This window comes from Pristis pectinata, chromosome 31 (genome assembly GCF_009764475.1).
Source record: "Pristis pectinata isolate sPriPec2 chromosome 31, sPriPec2.1.pri, whole genome shotgun sequence".
NCBI lineage: Eukaryota > Metazoa > Chordata > Chondrichthyes > Rhinopristiformes > Pristidae > Pristis > Pristis pectinata.
The window spans coordinates 12046457-12065168 of NC_067435.1; positions in this window are offsets into that span (position 1 = coordinate 12046457).

Sequence of the window (18712 nt, forward strand, 5' to 3'; positions counted from 1 at the left end):
AGAATTGTCCAGGGTGGGTGGGGTCTTTGATTATGTTGGCTACTTTACTGAGGCAGCGAGAAGTGTAGTACAGAGTCCATGGAGGGGAAGCTGGTTTCTGATTTGTGCTGAGCTGTGTCCACAACTTTCTGCAGGTCTTGCGGTCATGGGCAGAGCAGTTTGCTATGATGCATCTGGATAAGATACTTTCTATGATGCAATGATAAAAATTGGTAAGGGTCTTCGGGGACATGCCAAATTTCTTTCAGTCTAATCCCTCCTAACATGGTAACCCCACCATCCCAGGAATCAGCCTCCATTACACTCTCTCTGTGGCAAGTATATCTCTATAGTCATAACATCATACAGCACAGAAACAGGCCCTTCAGCCCAACTCCTCCATGCCTAACCACAACGAGTCCCATTTGCCTGTGTTTGGCCCATATTTCTCTTTACCTTTCCTATCCATCTACCTGTCTGAATGACTTTTAAACACTGTAATTGTACCCACCTCTACCACTTCCTCTGGCAGTTCACTGCATACACCCACCACCATCTGTGTGAAAGATTTGCCCCTCGGGTGTCTTTTAAATCTTTCCCCTCTCACCTTAAATTTTTGCCCTCTAGTTTTTAGTCTCCCTTCCCTGGAAAAAAGACTGTGACCATTCACCTTAACTATGCCCCTCATGATTTTATAAACCTCTATAGGGTCACCCCTCAGCCTCCTGTGCTCCAGCGAAACAGTCCCAGCCTAACCATTCTCTCCTGAGAGCTCAAGCCCTCCAGTCCCGGCAATATCCTTGTTAATTTTATCTGCACCTTTCTGAGCTTAATTACATCCTTCCAAGCTGGGCGACCAGAACTGCTCACAATAAGGACGTTAAAGATAAAGCGATCAAATCCCTCTTGCTATATAGGCTAACATACCACAGGCCTTCCAAAATGCTTGCTGTACCTGCACATTTGCTTTCTGTGGCGGATGTTCAACACCCAAGTCTCTTGTATATCAACACTTGCCCACAACAGCTAAATGATACATAGCCGTTCTGGTTTTCCTACTGAAGAATTCAGCTTCACATTTATCTACATTATACTGCAAATGCTGTGTTTTTGCCCACTTGCTTAACCTAAGTTGCCTCATCTCTCCCTCACAGTTCACAATCCATCAGCAAACTTAAAAACATTATGTTCTGTTGCTTTCATGGATATTGATCCAACGTGGTCAGCATGGATTCGCTGGGCTGAAGGGGCTGTATCATGCTGCTTTGCTCTATGACCCTATATATCCTCTGAATGCTTGGGTCCAAGCACTGATCCCTGTAGCACCCCATTAGTGATCAACAGCCCAAAACAGACCTATTTACTCCCTACTCTGCTTCTCTGCCGACCAATTGTCAATCTGTGCAAGTGCACTGTATGGAATTTGGACACAGAAAAGCCAAAATCTCTTTGCATTGTTGGGTGGGACTGAGAGATGAAATGGCAAACACAGGCTCCTATGTTCACATGGCCTTATTCTGCGTACCACATTGGTGCAGTGCTTAGAGTTTAATTAAGTAATTTTTTTCACCAAAGTAATTAACACCAACTGTCATCAGTAACTTCATTCTTTGTGATTAACTTCATACAACACATCGAAATAGAAGCAGGTGGATATGAAATATTTACTTGCAAAGCTTTATTCGCCATGTAGTTATATACAACATATCTGTAAGTAATTAGGAAATAAAATGTTATCTACTTTATTTACATTTTTAGGTACATTTCAAACAGTAAGAGTAGCCAAAACCAACACAGGTAAAATTACCAGTAAGCTACAAAACAAATATCAGAGCATAATAAGTAACAGGGAACTGGACAAGCTCAATGTTCTTTCCCTGGTCCAGTGCCCTATTAAACGGCGGTGACAGGAAGGAAAACTATCCCAATGGCAGGAGCAGCAGATAGGGGAGGTGACAAGCTGGGGTCTTTGGGAGCGGTGAGATAGCAGCTTGACTGGTGAGCAACCAGCCACATTCTGACCCAAGACTGGGTAAATACTGACCACTAGTCAGTGAGTGGGACCTTCCAGCCCAGTAAATAGTGGGCACTTATTCAAGAGCTGTCTATGGGTGTGTACACTGGTTAGATTCAACACTTCCAAGAGATTAGGAAAAGAGACTGGGAAAAATGGATTTGCAATCTATCCAATTTCTTTTTTTTGCAATTGTGAAAAGGCTTGAAGGTTGTCTAGGGGCCTGGAACAGCATATATCATAGGCAGGTTTTACAGTCAATAAATGAGAGAACAGGCTGCCAAGCTGTGTATTTGCTTTGTGCAGCTGAGCATTTGAGTCAGTCGCTCTGATCCTGGAACTATGGCAACATCACAATGTGGAAATCAGCAACAGGAAGCTTGTGCAGCTTTTTGCGATGAGTCCGCACCCTGTCATTTCGATAAATATTACCTCTGTTGACTCTTTTTTTTTTCTGAATGGCTGGTTTTAGTGTCTCATTCCGTCTGCCTGTCACCTCGCTGATGTGTACAGTGAGTTGGTATCAACGTGAGCCCTTCAGATTATGCTCCAGTTAGCACCAGTCCGGCTTTTTCAAGCATCTTTCTTGACTTTCACCATTCTGAAGGCTGGAGAGAACAGCTGATGTAAATGGTTTATAGATATCAGTGGCTGCAATCAAAGTGAGGTGCTGGTGGGCAAGGGAGGAGCAGGGTGGTTACGTGGCCTCCCCACTTTGCAATAAGCAAAACAACAGGAAATTACCTCCCATTTTCATCCCCTTTGCTCAAGTTCCTTCCAGTTTCCTCTCTCCAATTTCCTTCCATTTACCTTCCCTCCTATCTCCTTCCATCCATTGTCATATTTCTTATATTTTCTTTGACATAGAAGGCCATTCAGCCCATCGGGTCTATGCTGTCTGTCAAAGCAATCCCATTCCCCCCTTACTTCCCTGATGCCTATTCTCCCTCACTTGCCCATCAATTGCTCCCTGTTTCTCCTATCACTCACCTGTCCTAGGGACAATTTACAGTGGCCAATTATCCTAACATCTCGTCTTTGGGGTGTGGGAGGAAACTGGAGCATCCAGAGGAAAAATGCAGTCACAGTGAGATCACACAAACTCCACATGAGCAGCACCAGGGCGTCAGAATTGAACCGATTGAACCTGGATCACTGTGAGGCAGCTGCACTACCTGCAGCACCACTGTGCTACCCACCCCATAGGGATGTGCTCAGTGATAACGAGACAATACGATAGTGTTGTTTTCTCCAATACACTAGACTACATTATTAGAAATATGAGTTCAAATCCCACCACATTGGAACTTAAATTCAGTTAATTGAATAAACTATGAAATTAATACTTTCTTGAGTATTAGATTTTTGTAAAAACCCATCTGTCTTTAGGGAAGGAAAATTTTTGAGCTTATTTATAACTCTAGACTCTGGCCGACTCTAAAGTGCCCTCAGAAATGGTCTAACTCAGCTCAGGGACAGTCAGGGACAGCCAATAAATGTCAGCAGGACCAGTGATGCCCAGTGAATGATTACACTAAAGGGGCAAAGGATGACTTTTGACTCACTGTCAACTGTACAAGCATCGTCAATTTACTCAGAAACAGAAACAGAAAATGGTGGAAAACCCTCAACAGCATCTGTGGAAAGAGAAACGGAGTTGACACTTCAGGTCAAACACCCTTCATCAGAATTGATTTTCAGTTTGCTCAGTGTCTATTTAAACAGCAGAAGAAAGAAAAACTGCTTCAACTTCTCCTGATAAAAGCCATGTAATTTCTCCAGAACAGCGCAATGAGTGAAGGCTAATTCCGTAAATTGGTAAATTGTTTTTTTTATTGTCACATGTACCAAGATACAGTGAAAAACTTGGCTTGCATACCGTTCATATAGATCAATTCATTACAGCACTGCATTGAAGTAATACAGGGTAAAACAATAACAGAATGTAGAATAAAGTGTTACGGTTGCAGAGTGTAACCAAAATGCAGTGCAGGTAGACAATAAGGTGCATGAACATAATGAGGTAGATTGTGAGGATCAGGAGTCCAATTCCACTCAGGCTTGTTACAGCATTACCCAAAAATTCAGCCTTATAAATAAAGGCACTACACTGCACTACACTCCCACTATTAGCATTCTGTGGTTAAGCCTGCAGTCTTCTTTCAATGGACATACTTACAAGGTAACTGAAGGTTCTTTTAGTTTACTGCACTTCATCAGAACCTGTACCACGCAAAATAATTTGCATTAGTGATGTTAAGCAATGAGTAAACAGAAACACAAGCTGCCCAGACACACGTTAAGCAAGAGAAGCTGATAAGGTCACAGGTGGATCTTACTTGATGACGGTCAATGCTGTTCACACAGTCCATGTGGCAGTAACTTCAAAGAAGGCTGCTCAAATCAGACGCACATTCAGTGGGTGACGGAGCGACTGTTCAAGCACTTCAACAGGACCAACATCAGCAGATTGTCGGGGTGTATCTGATGCAGGCAGCAAGATGAACTCCAGTGTATCTTCACAGGGTCCGATAAGGTTATTCAGCTGGGAGTCCCCAAGAAAGGGCTCGCCGGACTATGATTTAGGGGTTATATCACCAGAACACCGATCCATTCAGTACAGTGAGCCTAATGATTCAGAGACAAGAGTTCAAACCCAAAAGACCAAAAGATATAGGTGCAGAATTAGGCCATTCGGCCCATCAAGTCTTCTCCACCACTCAATCGTGGCTGATTATTTTTCAACCCCATTCTCTGGCCTTCTCCCTGTAACCCTTAACCCCCTTACCAATCAAGAACCAATCAATCTCTGCCTTAAATCCTTGGTGGTAAGGTCGTGGGTTTGCGAGGTGCTGTTGACTGGGCAAGTCACCAAAGTGCATGTTGTAAATGATACACACTTCAGCCATTGTGCACAAGTGTTGGAGGGAATGAATGTTTAGGATAGTTATTGGGAGGCCAATTAAGTGAGCTGCTTTGCTCTAAATGGTGTCAAACTTCTTGTTGCAGCAGCACACATCCAGGCAAGTGGAGGGTAGGTCATTACATTACCAACTTGTGCCTTGTAGCTAATGGAAAGGCTTTGGGGTGTCAGGAGTTGAGTCACTCACCACAGGATCCCCAGCCTCTGATCTGCTCTTTAAGCACAGTATTTATGCAGCTGGTCCAGTGGTTGGTTGATTCTTAACTGCCCACTGAAGTGGCCCAGCAAGACATACAGTTCAAGGGGCAATTAGGGATGGGTAATACATAGTTGAGAGGCCCACCCCCACAAGTCTTGTGAATGAACATGACAAAAAAGCATATGGAAAAACTGAGAAAGATATTTTAATTCTGAATGGTACAAGAACAGAGGACAGCTTGTTTTACGCAAAACTTGAATGAGAGCTAATTGCAGCTGTGAAGCAACTCATCACAGCTTCAAGGGTGGAAATGATGAGTTTGTGGATCGACATAAATAAGCAGAAAAATTGCCCTGTGAATTTAGATGTGCCTGACGAGCCACCGGGAGTGCTTGCTGAAACGTAGAACCTACTCAAAATAAGCACTGGCACTGAGTGGGACCTGAACCGAGAACTTTCAGACTCAGAAGCAAGATTTGCACTGACTGACCAGCAGCTGACATCACACAAAGACAAGCTGTTGTTGTGTTTCGCCTTAAATTCCAATATAAAATGGAGATTAATTGGTGTTCAGGAAAATTTAATAGATGTATGGGCATTCGCAAATTCAGAAGAAACTAGCAAAAAAAAATTGATTCCATTATCTTTATGTTCATTTGACACCTAGAGCTTGTGAGGCAGCACAGTGGCACAGACCTGGGTTCAATCCTGACCTCGGGTGCTGTATGTGTGGAGTTTGCATGTTAGCCCTGTGATTATGTGGGACCAAAAGACCTGCAGGTTGGTTGGTTAATTAGCCACTGTAAATTGTCCCTGGTGTGAAGGTGAGTGATAGAATCTGGGGGAGTTCAGAATCAGATTTATTATCACTGACTTAGATGATGTGAAATTTGTTGTTCTGCAGCAACGGTACAGTGCAAAGGCATGTTACTAATAAACTACAAAAATAAATAAATAGTGCAAGAGAAAAGGTAGTGTTCATGGGTTCATGGACAGTTCAGAAATCTGATGGTGGAGGGGAAGAAGCTGTTTCTGAATCGTTGAGTGTAGGTGTTCAGGCTCCCACACCTCCTCCCTGATGGATGGAGTTGATGAGAAGGTGGAGAGGATAAGCAGGGTTCATGTTGATGCTTGGTGCAGACTCAGTGGGCCAAAAGACCTGTTCTCTGTTCTATCTCTCTATGATTCTAAGAGGTTGTTGAGTGAGTACCAGATCCAGAAGCGTTGCATAAATAGGTAAATGCATACCATAGTATTAATCCTTATAGCGAGGAGGGTGAATGGATTATATAGCGAGTATACAGCACAAGACAGAGCAAGAATGGTATCACATGGCTCAAACTAAACTGCATGGAATTCAATTCACTTTTCTTTGTACTTTGCCTGTCAGATTATTTCATCCAAGTGCCTGGTCCTCATGTAGGTGCTGGGGACCTCTACTGGTTGCAAAAAGCAAAGCAAACACTTCAACAACTATAATCTGCATTGATATAACTTCTTTCATACAATAAATATCCCATTCAGAATTAATAGTAAAAAAATCAACAAGGCGCAATATAAGGAGATATTAGGGCAGATGACCAAAAGGTTGTTTAAAGAGGTAGGTTTTAAGGAGTATTTCGGGTGGCACGATAACCAATATCTGAATAAAATGATGGTCCCACTGTTTGCGATACTCCCATTTGTTGATGAATCTCTGAGCAAGGAATATTAAAAAAGTCCTTGCAGTGGGATTTGAACTGACAAATCTAGAGGTTAGAGCTTTACCTAATGAGTGGCAGCGAACACCCAGATTGTTCACTATAGCATCAGGGGTATGCCGGTGTCCTATTATTAATCACTCCTTCAGTACAGCACTGGAACTGAAGTGTACCTGCCTCTGTTTTATTCACTTGTGGGTGTTGTAGGCAAGATTTATTGCCTGCTTCTAATCTCCCTTGAACTGAGTGGCTTCATAGGCAGTAAAGAGCCACCCACATTATCGTGGGTCATAGTCATACAGCACGAAACGGGCCCTTCGGCCCAACTTGTCCATGCCGACCAAGGTGCCCATCTAAGTTAATCCCATTTGCCTGTGTTTGACCCATATCCCTCTGAACCTTTCCTATCCATGTACCTGTCCAAATGTCTAGAGTCACAATGCCCGCACAGAGAGGGGTGCCAGATTTCTTTCCCTGAAGCACATCAACGAATGAGTTTTTAACCAGGTTCAGGGTCACACAGCTCAGAAGCAGGCCCTTCAGCCCACCACATCCATGCTGACCAGCAAGTACCTATCACTACTAACCTAAATTCCCAGCACTTGGTCTGCAGCCTAATATGCCTTGGTGATTCAAGTGCTCACCCAGATGCTTCTTAAATGTTGTGAGAAATCCTGCCTCCACTATTCTGTCAGGCATTCCCCTCCAACGGCACTTTCCCTTGCAACCAGGAGATGCAGGTGCTGGCCTTTCACCTCCTTCCTTCAGCCAGTCCATAGCCTCAAACACTCTCCTGGTGAAACAGAACATGTATCTAGTCCTTTCAAGTCGAGTTTATTGTCCTGTGCACAAGTACGGTGAGGTACAAGTCCAATGAAAAACTTCCATTTAGTAAATTCAGATTTAAATTTAAATAAATAATAATTTTTAAAACACTTAAGAGCTTACGGTCACCCATCCCTTTAAATCTTCGGTGATGGAGTGACTAGAACACAATAGGAGCAGCAGTGGGTCATTCAACCCCTCAAGCCTGCCCTGCCAGTCAACATAATCACGACTGATCTGTCCCAGGCCTCACTTCCTCTTCTGTGCCAGTTCCGCATAACCCTACATTCCCTGATCTTTCAAAAACGGAACTACTTCCTCTTTAAGCGCCTCCAGTGATCCAGCCTCCACGTCCCTCCAGAATAACGAATTCCAGAGATTCACCGCCCTCTGCAAGGAGCTGTTCCTGCACAGCTCACTTTTAAATGACTGTCCCTAATCTTGTATCCACGTTCTCTCATTCGAGATTCCCCCATTGGTGGAAACATCTCAATGTCTTCCCTGTCCTCCCCAGAAAAGATCTAGATTTCAATAAAATCACTTCTTCGTCTATACTGTAAAGAATTTAGATTTCATTTCTTTAGCTGCTTGCGATAGAACAATCTATTCATCCCAGGAAGCAGCTAAATGAATCTCTTTTGGACTGTCTCCAAAGTTAGTATATCCTTTCCTACATAAGGGGAACAAAACCATGCACAGTACTCCAGCTGCAACCCCACAAGAACCATGTACAATTGCAACAATACTTCCCTGTTTCTAAACTACAACCATCTTGTAAGAAAGGTCAAAATGTCATTTATCTTCCAACCACTTGCTGCACGTGCCTGTTAACTTTTAGTGATTCATACACTAGAACACTCAGATCCCTCTGCACTTCACCCCTTTGCAATCTTTCTCCATTTCGATAATGGTCTGTCTTCACATTCCTTTCACTGAAGTGCATAACCTGACACTTTCCTACAATGAACTCCATTTTTCACCCACTCACTCTCTCAATCTACCTACAATCCAGTTGCGGAGTCCTAATACCCTCTTTGCAACATGGTTTTTCATGTCTTCGGGAGACTTGAATACATACACTCTGCCCCTTCTCCAGGTCATTAATATAAATTGAAATAATTGACGTTCAAGAACTGATCTCTGGGGCACTTCACTTGTTACATCCTTCCAGCCTGAACAAGGCTTGTTTATTCTGACTTAGTCTTTTATGCAATAATCAACCTTCAAACCATGCTAACACACTTCCCCTTATGTTATGCACCAGCCTTTTAAGTGGCACCTTATTAAATCCCTTCTTGTAAATCCTAATGTGCTCCATCAACAGGTTTCCCTCTGTCAATTCTGCTCGTTACATCCACAAAGAACTCGAGCAAATTTGTCAAACATGATTTATCTTTCATAAAACCATGCTCACTTGATTTGATCACATTAAGTTTCTCTATGTGATTAGCTATTTCTTCCTCGATTATAGACTCCAGCGTCCTGCCAACAACAGACATTAAGCTAACAGGCACATAGTTACTCATTTTTGTCTTTCCCCCCCTTCTTGAAATATGGAAAACTCTTGCAGTTTTCCAGTCTGCTGCTACCTTCCTGGAACTCAGGTAGTTTTGAAACACCTCAACCAATGGCTCCTCTGTAGTCACTTCCTTTGAAACCTTCAGCACCTGGCTACTTGTCTGCCTTAACTCCCATTGGTTGGATGTTCAGGTCAGTGGATCTTTTTTGTATTTCAAAAATAAACTTTGTTCATAATAAAAAAAATATACAAAAGAAGAAACAGTGCAAAACTTCTACATTCATTGTCATTACATTTAGTAGTGTTAACTTATTTTTTAAAACGATAACACCATTGACATCACGTAGTCCCCTGGGGTGATACACCCTTCCATTGTTTGAGGGGCTTCCCCACCCAATTCAGCCTCTCCATGTCCTGTATCAAAAGGAGCCGAAACTGTGGTCTTTCCCCACAGAGCTTCCTTCAGCATGTACTCCTGCAGCCTGGAATGTGCCAGCAGCAGCATTCCCTTATGGACATCTCACAGTGCTGGGAGACCAACAAGTTTCAGGGAGACCAAAGGGCGTCCCTCACTGAGTTGATAACCTTCCAGCAGCACTCGATGTCTGTCACGGTGTGTATCCCTGGGAAAAGCCTGTAGATCAGGGAGTCCTCTGTTACGCAGCTGCTCAGGATGAACTGAGACACAGACCCTTGCATCCCTCTCCATGTCCTCTTAGTTAATTCTGTGTGCAAAGAGGTGGGTGACCGTCTCTTCCCTACCACAGCCGTCCCAAGGGTAGCATGCATTGGGGATGATATGTCATCAGGTCTGTATTTACTGCCAAGCAAATACAGAGTCATGTCAAGTCATATACACAAGTACAGTGAGGTACAGGGACAATGAGAAAACTTACTTTCAGCAGCATAACAGGCAAATTGGTTCAGAAAACAACATACAGAATATGTTATACATAAATTATACAAGACTGTGAAAATAAAACTGTGCAAAACAAGACACTGGTGTAAAAAACAGACAGTCCAAAGTAGTGCCAGAGGTGGTCCATACTGTTCCATTGCTAAGGTAGGGTTAGGGTGGTGCAGGTTGGTTCAGGAACCTGATGGTAAACTATCATCCAACTTTCACTTGTGCCTTGACGATGCTGCAAAGGCTTTAGACCATGAGGTGAGTTACCCACTGCAGAAAACCCAACTTCTGAGTTATTCTTGTAGGCACAGTATTTATGTGGTTGGGCTAGTTAAGATTCTAATCAATGGTGACTCACCACTACCACCCCCCCTGCTCCCCGCCCCACCCAGGATGTTGATTGTGGGGTACTTGGCGATGATAATCCTGTCAACTGTCAGGGAGACATGGTCTTGTTGACGGTGGTCATTGCCTGGCATTATACTGCCATAAGTGCTACCTGCTGCTCACCAAGCCAAGGCAGAATGTTGTCTAGGTCTTGGATGCAGACATTGATTGCTCTCGTATCTCAGGAGTCATAAATGGAATTTAACTTTGTGCATTGAATAGCATTTTTGAGACTGGCGACAGCACGTAGAACTATTATGGAACATCAGTATGCCTGAGCATTGTACTGCTATTGTTTGGATTTTATCCCAGAGCTAAAAATAATGGCTCGGTTTTTTCTAACTAATTCTGTGCAAGTTTCCAATTTTATTTTATCGTGCCATTAAAAACAGACAAAATGTCAGGTTTGCCTGTGTTTAAACTAAAAGATGAAGAGGAAATTCACTAGCTACAGTCATATGAATGACAGAGCCAACAATTATTTTTTATTACGCATATTACAGATGGAGCATGAAGAAAAGCTTCAGACTGAGGTGGCAAATGTAACTAAATATGGAAAAGAGGAGCTGTCACAGTGGATTGCTGCACTGTCCTATCACGTTTGCCAACAAGGGCATGCCAAATATGGCTCAGTAGGTAGCAATCTTGCCTCTGAGTCACAAAGATGGACTTTCACTCTAGACATTCAAGTACAAAAATCTTTCACCAGTATGGTGCTGAGAGTTGCTCTGTCAGAGGTTTTGTTCCTTGGATGAGCTGTAAAGCAAATATTTATCTGCTGTCTTAGGTGTAAGTTATATATAATTTATGTTAATTTAAGTTTACGTTAACTTATGTTTGTCCTCTTCTTGTAATGTACTGTGCTGCTGCTGCAAATAGCTAACTTTCATGGCTTTTATACCCTGGGTATGTATGCCCATGACTACAACAAACTTGAACTTGATATAAAAGATCTCAGCATTATTTGGAATAAAAGCAGGTAAGTTAACGTTAATATCAAATTCTCTAACGTTAGATAACTCAATCCTTCATTAGTGGCCTGTCAACATTTTGGCTCAACATATGGATGAATTTAAAATAGGGGGATATGTGGGAGGAAGGGGTTAGATAGTCTTACGTGAGGTTTAAAGGTCGGCACAACATTGTGGGCCGAAGGGCCTGTCTTGTGCTGTACTGTTCTATGGTTCAGTATTTCTTTCTCTGTTAGTATAGTCTGGCCTGCTGGGCATTTCCCAGGGTCTTGCTATCAGGAACACATTACACAGACAAAGAAATATAATCTGATCATAGCTGCTACCCTAACTGCTACATTATTTCATCTGGTCTCACCCTATTGGAGATATTCCCTTTGTTCTGCACATCCCTACCTCATCCTTCTGGTTGTTTTCCTTCCTTCCCACTTCTGATAAAGGGTCCCAGAACCAAAACCTTAATTGTTTCTCTTTCCACAGATGCTGCCTGACCTGATGTGTGTTTCTGGCATTTTTGGCTTTTATTTTAGTTAAACTCATGTCCTGGCCTTTGCTGACCCCTCAATCAATGTTGCTAAAATAGATTTCTGGTCATAATTATGCTGCTGTTTGCAATACTTAGTGGAGTTAAAATTTTGCTTATCCAGCATTGAATAGCAAAGAAAATAGATCAACACTTAGAAACAGTGTCAAGAGAAGTGGTAGTAAGGTCAGGCTAGGCTTTTAAGTGAATGGGAAAATTGCTGAGATCTTGGAGGGTTGTAGGGCTGGAGGAGATCACAGTGAGGGTAACGATCATAGAGGGATTTATGAACAAGGGCCATGTGTTAACACTGTGGTGTTCCTTAGCCAAGGAGCAGAATTAACAAGCGATGTGTGAACAGAACCGGATGCTAGTTAGGACACAGGCAACAAAGCTTTGGGTGACTTCAGTGGAGAACGGCCTAAATTGTGTTGGAATCATCAAGTTCAGGGCTAATAGAGGCATGGACGAGGGTTCCAGCTGCCAATGAGCTGAAGCAGGGATGGAGTCAGGAAATGAATTTGTTGCTTTCATGTACAAAGATCTTGTGGCATGTTGTTAGGTCAGAGACAAAGACAGGATACCAATTTAAAGGGAGAAAGGAGGGGCATGACGAAGGTAAAATCCTATAGACTGTGGTTTGTTGGCAGATATTCTCCAGGATCTCAGGAAAGCACCCTTGCTGTCCTTGGGATCTTTTACTTGGAATCATGGAAAACTTATAGCACAAATTTAAGCCATTTAAGTTGACTCGCCCAACCTATCATCCTGCACTTGAGTCAGTGCCTTGCAGGTCATAGCTCCATAGGTAAACCTGGAAAGAATCCTGGTCTGTATCCCTAAGGAGACAAACTGATGGTCCAGGCTGACTTCAATGCCATGGTGGGAAGGGACAACACACTTTGGCAAGGTGTAATTGGTGAGGAAAAAGGCAGCTATTTCTGATGAGCTCCTTCTCCTGACAAGATGCTTGGAGCGTGGTCAAAATAAACTTCCTCTTTCATCAGAGGCAGAAGCACAAGATGTCATCAAATTTTACACAATGCTTGGTGACACTTTCTGCCTCTACCACTCTTTCAGGCAGAGCTCCAATCCCTACCACACTGAGTGAAATTATTTTTCCTCATCTCCCCTATAACCTTTCTGCCAATTACTTTAAATATAGACCCCCTGTTTTTTTCACCCCTCAGCTAAATGAAATGGATCCTTCCTATTTAATCCATCTAGCCCTCCCCGATAACTTTATAAAACTCAATTAAGTCATCCTTCAGCCTTTTCTGTTCCATCTGTCCCAACCTATCCAATATTTTCATGCAGCTAAAATGTTCCAGAACTGGCAACATCCTGGTAAGTCTCCAATGCACCCTCTCCAGTGCAATCACATCTTTCCTGTAATGTAGCGACCAGATTTGTACACAACCAGAGCTGTGGCTTAACAAGCATCATATAAAATTCCATCAGGTCCTGTGCTTGTCCCTCTGACAAAACAAGGAGTTTATTACGATGAAGCCCTGCTCTAAGCATTTTGTTACAAGAAGGATATAGAGTTGGACATAGAGTTCCCTTCTCCTTCCTTGCCAACTACACCTGCCAGAGGTGTGTGTCCATCCCAACCCTGGTTTAGAAGTTACCCAGGCAATCAGTTTATCGCCCTTTGGGTTGTGAACTAGGTCAGAGTAGAAGTCCTTCTCGGCCTCATCTGCATCTTCAGGGTTGGGTGTCTGCATAGAACCCCATTTCTAGCCACGCACCGAACTCATTCCCGGTCCCTATCTTCAAAAGCACACCCAGCCATGCTCTTGGATTCTCGCTCCACCACACCTAATGTGTTCCTGACCCCCAACTCTGGCCACTACCCTACCATGTGCTTGATCTCAGTTGTAGCTGCGCTCCTAACACATTCTCCAACCATGTGTCTAATCCCCAGATCCAGCCACACATCCATGCCCCGACTCCTGGCTTTGGCAAATGCAACCATGAACCAGGTCTCCACACACCCAACCATGCACCCTGAGCTCCAGCTCTGATTCCTATCAGGAAGCAAATAAAATGGCAGACACTGGAATCTGAAACAAAAACAAAAACGCTGGAAGAACTCAGCCAGTCAAGCGGAATCTGCGGAAAGAGAAACCAGTTAATGTTTTGGGTTGAAGACTCTTCAGCGGAACTCAAAAAGGAGAGTAGGTCTAAGTAGTAGGGAATCCCCAGTTCCCAGCATCCAACCACATCCTCTCACCACTCAGTAATTTCGGCAGAGCTTGGATCCTTATTCTGCAGATGCACAGGCCAAGAGGTTAAGCTCAGGATTGTGTGGCAAAGCATCCAGGGCATCCTGCCAAGGTAAGAAGATCCCTGTCACATCACGTGTCAGAACTGGGGGATGGCAAAGCCCATGAAAGCCCATCTCAGCAGCCTGCAAGCTGGCGCCAGAGCATGGCAACTTATTGCAAGCTGCTCTCTACAGATCTACTCATACCAATACCAAATGAAAGGTTGGGGAGTAGGCAGTGTAAGGAAGAGTATCCACAAGGCAAGAAGGACGAGAGCCCCAGTCCAAGAACCGTCTCCTACAAGGTTATATCGTTGTCCAAGTGAGGGACTGTAAAAATGTCCACATCATCCACGGCATGACAGGCACCGACGACTGTGCCTAATTCAATAATCAGCCTGTCCCTAACACATCAGAGGTGTTGCTGCAAGATCGATGTTGAAGCTCTGGAGGGCCCCAAGGCACTGCCTCCCAACAACCTGTTGACTCCCAGACTACAAGAGCTGCCAAATGTCCACAGGTTATGACCTGGCGATAACCCTCACCTGTGAAGAGAACTGGCTTCTCCAACAGGGAGAAACAATACTGGTTTCATGAGAATGACGAGGTGATCGAGGAGCTAATTAGCTGCAAGGCATTCGTGAATTGGAAGCTCCATCTTCCCTCAAGGGAAAAGAACAACTCTACGGGCACCTGAAGGCCAAGGTCCAGCCGAAAATTCAGGATCGAAAGAACAGATGGTGGACGGAGGAGACTCAGTAGTTCATTTGACAACCATGACCTGTGTGGGTTCCTCAGCAGACTGAAGGTCACCTGTGCCTCAAAGCCCCACGCAACTGAGAGCCAGGAACTGAGAGGCAGTCAACAGCCACTGGAAGGAAGATTTCAAAGACCTTCTCAATCATGACTCTGCCCTTGCCATGAGTGCTCTTGATTCCATCCCACACCTGCCAGTCTTGCCACACTTCTGACCAACACGAAGTTGAAAAGGCCACATCCCAACTCAAAAATAACAAAGTGTTGGGAGCAGTTGGTAACCCCGCTAAAATCGAAAATCGTGATAGGGAAGACCTTCAGTCACAAGTCCAGTCTCAAATCCCACATCCGGAAAGAGAAGGATATTCCAAGGAACCTCAAGAGGAGCCATAATTATGACCATCTTCAAGAAAGGAGACATGTCTGACTGTGGCAACTAGAAAGGCTTCTTCCTGCTGTCCGCCAAAAGGAAAGTCATTGCCAGAGTCCTCAACCATCTCCTTCCGATGGCCAAGAAGCTGCTCTCCGAATCATAATGTAGGTTCTGTCTATCCAGGGGCAAAGTCTTCACCACCACTGTAACACCCTCACAAACTACCCCCTCCCCCCAAATCAGGTACCTCCTGCCCCATCGGTGGAAGAGTCTGGAGTTCCTACACTGCCCTCATCACCCACCTCAAACCTACAAAACCAGAGTAGAAGTAAATCACCCTCCACACCTTCCACCTGAACAGCCAAATGCTGCTTCCATTTAATCACGCTTTAGAAAAATAAAGCTTCTAACAAATTAATACTCCTTAAACGTTTCACTAAAGCCTCCGCCTCAATTGTATGGTTGAGTCTCTAAAGTGAACTTACGTCTGCAACCTTCCAATGATTACCAATTGGGCTGTGAGTAAAATCCTTTCCTTGTTCAACTGTCTTCCTGAACATCAAAGAAACAGCGATGCTGGAAATCTAAAATAAAAACAGAAATACTCAACAGGTCTATCAGTATCCGTGGGAAGAGAAGCAGAGTTAACGTTTCAGGTTGAAGGCTCTTCCTTCTGTTTCTCAATCGCCCTCCTTTAGTGTTTATCTGTTGCTATGGCTAACAGAAGTTTGCAGGAGCTTATATTTTTCTTATTGAGGCATTTGATCAACTTGTTTAAACAGTATTGTTTTAAAAGAGATGTAAATTGTACTGTAGTATCTCCTGTTGTTAATATTTCTGAAGAAATCTAATTCATTCTTTTTAACCTGCTGTGCAGTCTGTTGGTCCCCCAGCAGTAAGGAAGTCCTGTGCATGGCCGGGCAAGTGAATCAGTGGCAAGAGATTTAATGGAGCACTCTTGGCTGATTTCCCTCTCTAATTACTTCATGCATGTAATACATTCGCCAGTAAACAGAGTGGGTTCTCCTGTGGAAGCTATGCACCTAGCATAAGTAACTAATCAGAGTAGCTCACAACTTGTTAACAGGGAAGCACCAAAAAAACATATTCCACACTGATCCTGCCAAACTGATATAGGATATCAAACTTCAGCTTTCAAATCTGGAGCAATCTCTTGACGTGTTGCAGCTTTACAAAATTCTGGTTAGGCCACATCTGGAGTATTAAATTCGATTCGGGTCGCCCTATTATAGGAAGGATGTGGAGGCTATAGAGAGGGTACAGAAGAGATTTACTTACCAGGATGCTACCTGGATTAGAGGGCAGGTGCTATAAGGAGAGGTTGGAGAAACTAGGGTCGTTTTCTCTGGAACGGTGGAGGCTGAGGGAGACCTGACAGAAGTTTATAAAACTATGAGAGGCATAAAGCAAACAGCCGGTATCTTTTTCCCACTGTCGAATTGTCTAATACCAGAGGTCGTGCATTTAAGGTGAGAGGGGGAAAGTTCAAAGGAGATGTGTTTGGCAAATTTTTTACACAAAGAGTGGTGGGCACCTGGAATGCGTTGCCAGGGGTGGTGGTGGAGGCAGATACAATAGAGGCATTTAAGAGGCTCTTAGATAGGCACATGTATGTGCAGGGAATGGAGGGATATGGACCATGTGCAGGCAGAAGGGATTAGGCATCATTAGCTGAATAAATTCGGCACAACGCTGTGGGACTGTTCCTGTGCTGTATGGTTCTATGTTTTATATGTATTTTTTAACATTCTCCAAGGACAATACCTATTACCCGTCTTTAAACACTGATTTCAGCTGCCTACTGGGCCATTTCAAAGAGACATCTCTTCAAGCGTAAAATTAAAATCTGACCTAACCCAAACACTCTGAACTCAACCCAAGCTTAAGTACCTATAATGTATTCCATACCTGACCCCACCCAAGCTGGAAGCATTTGCAAAAGGTGGAAAGAAAACACTTGTTCTGATCAAAAATGTGGATACACAGAGTACTAAGTAAATCATCCTGATTTGGATAAAGTACAACACAGCCCCACCCAAACACAGATGTTTTATTGGAATACACACCTGACGGGACTCGAATTCAACACATTATAGTGACATATAACGTATCAGCAGGCTCAATGCATTAATCCCATGAATTGTTGGAATTCTTTCTCCTAGAGAGCTGTGGAAGTATGATCATTGAATATACTCAAGGCAGAGAGTGGAAGACATTTGAACTGCAAGGAAGTCAAGGGGTACGGGGAGAGAACAGGAAAGTGGGGTAAGGCTACAAATAGAACAGTACAGCACAGGAAAAGGCCCTTTGGCCCACAATGTTGTGCCAAACTACTTAAACTAATGACACCTAATCCCTTCTGCCCTGCACATGGTCCATATCCCTCCATTCTCTGCCTATCTAAGAGCCACTTAAATGCCTCTATCGTATCTGCCTCCACCACCATTCCTGGGAGCGCATTCCAGGCACCCACCACTCTCTGTAAAAAAAAACTTGCCCCACACATCTCCTTTGAGCATTCCCCCTCTCACCTTAAATACATGCCTCTTGTATTGGACACTTCAACCCTGGGAGAAAGATACCAGCTGTCTACTCTATCTATGCATCTCATAATTTTATAAACTTCTATCAAGTCTCCCCTCAGCCTCCACCGCTCCAGAGAAAACAATCTAAGTTTGTCGAATCTCCCCTTATAGCACATGCCCTCTAATCCAGGCAGTATCCTCATACACCTCTTCTGCACCCTCTCCAAAGCCTCCACATCTTTCCTATAATGGGGCGACCAGAATTGAATGCGATACTCCAGATGTGGCCTAACCAGAGTTTTATAAAGCTGCAACATAACTTCCTGACTCCTGAACTCAATGCCTTGACTAATAAAGGCAAGCATGCCATGCACCATCCTTACCACCCTATCAACTTGTGTGACCACTTTCAGGGAGCTATGGACTTGGACCCCAAAATCCCTCTGTACATCAACATTGTTAAGGGTCCTGCCATTAACTGTGTTCTTTCTCTTTACATTTGATCTCCCAAAATGCAACAGCTCACATTTGGCTGGATTAAACTCCATCTGCCATTTCTCCACCCATATCTGCAACTGATCTATATCCTGCTGTATCCTTGGCTATCTTCTACACTATCCACAATGCCACCAATCTTTGTGTCATCTGCAAATTTACTAATCCATCCATCCACGTTTTCATCGTGGGAATCAACATACCTGTAATACACAGGTGCTTACATTGGGTTTTATCGGAATTGTGGAGGAGACCAAAGACAATGAGATCAGAGTGGCAGTGGAATTAAAGTGACTGGCAATTGGAAGCGCAAGGTAACTGCTGCA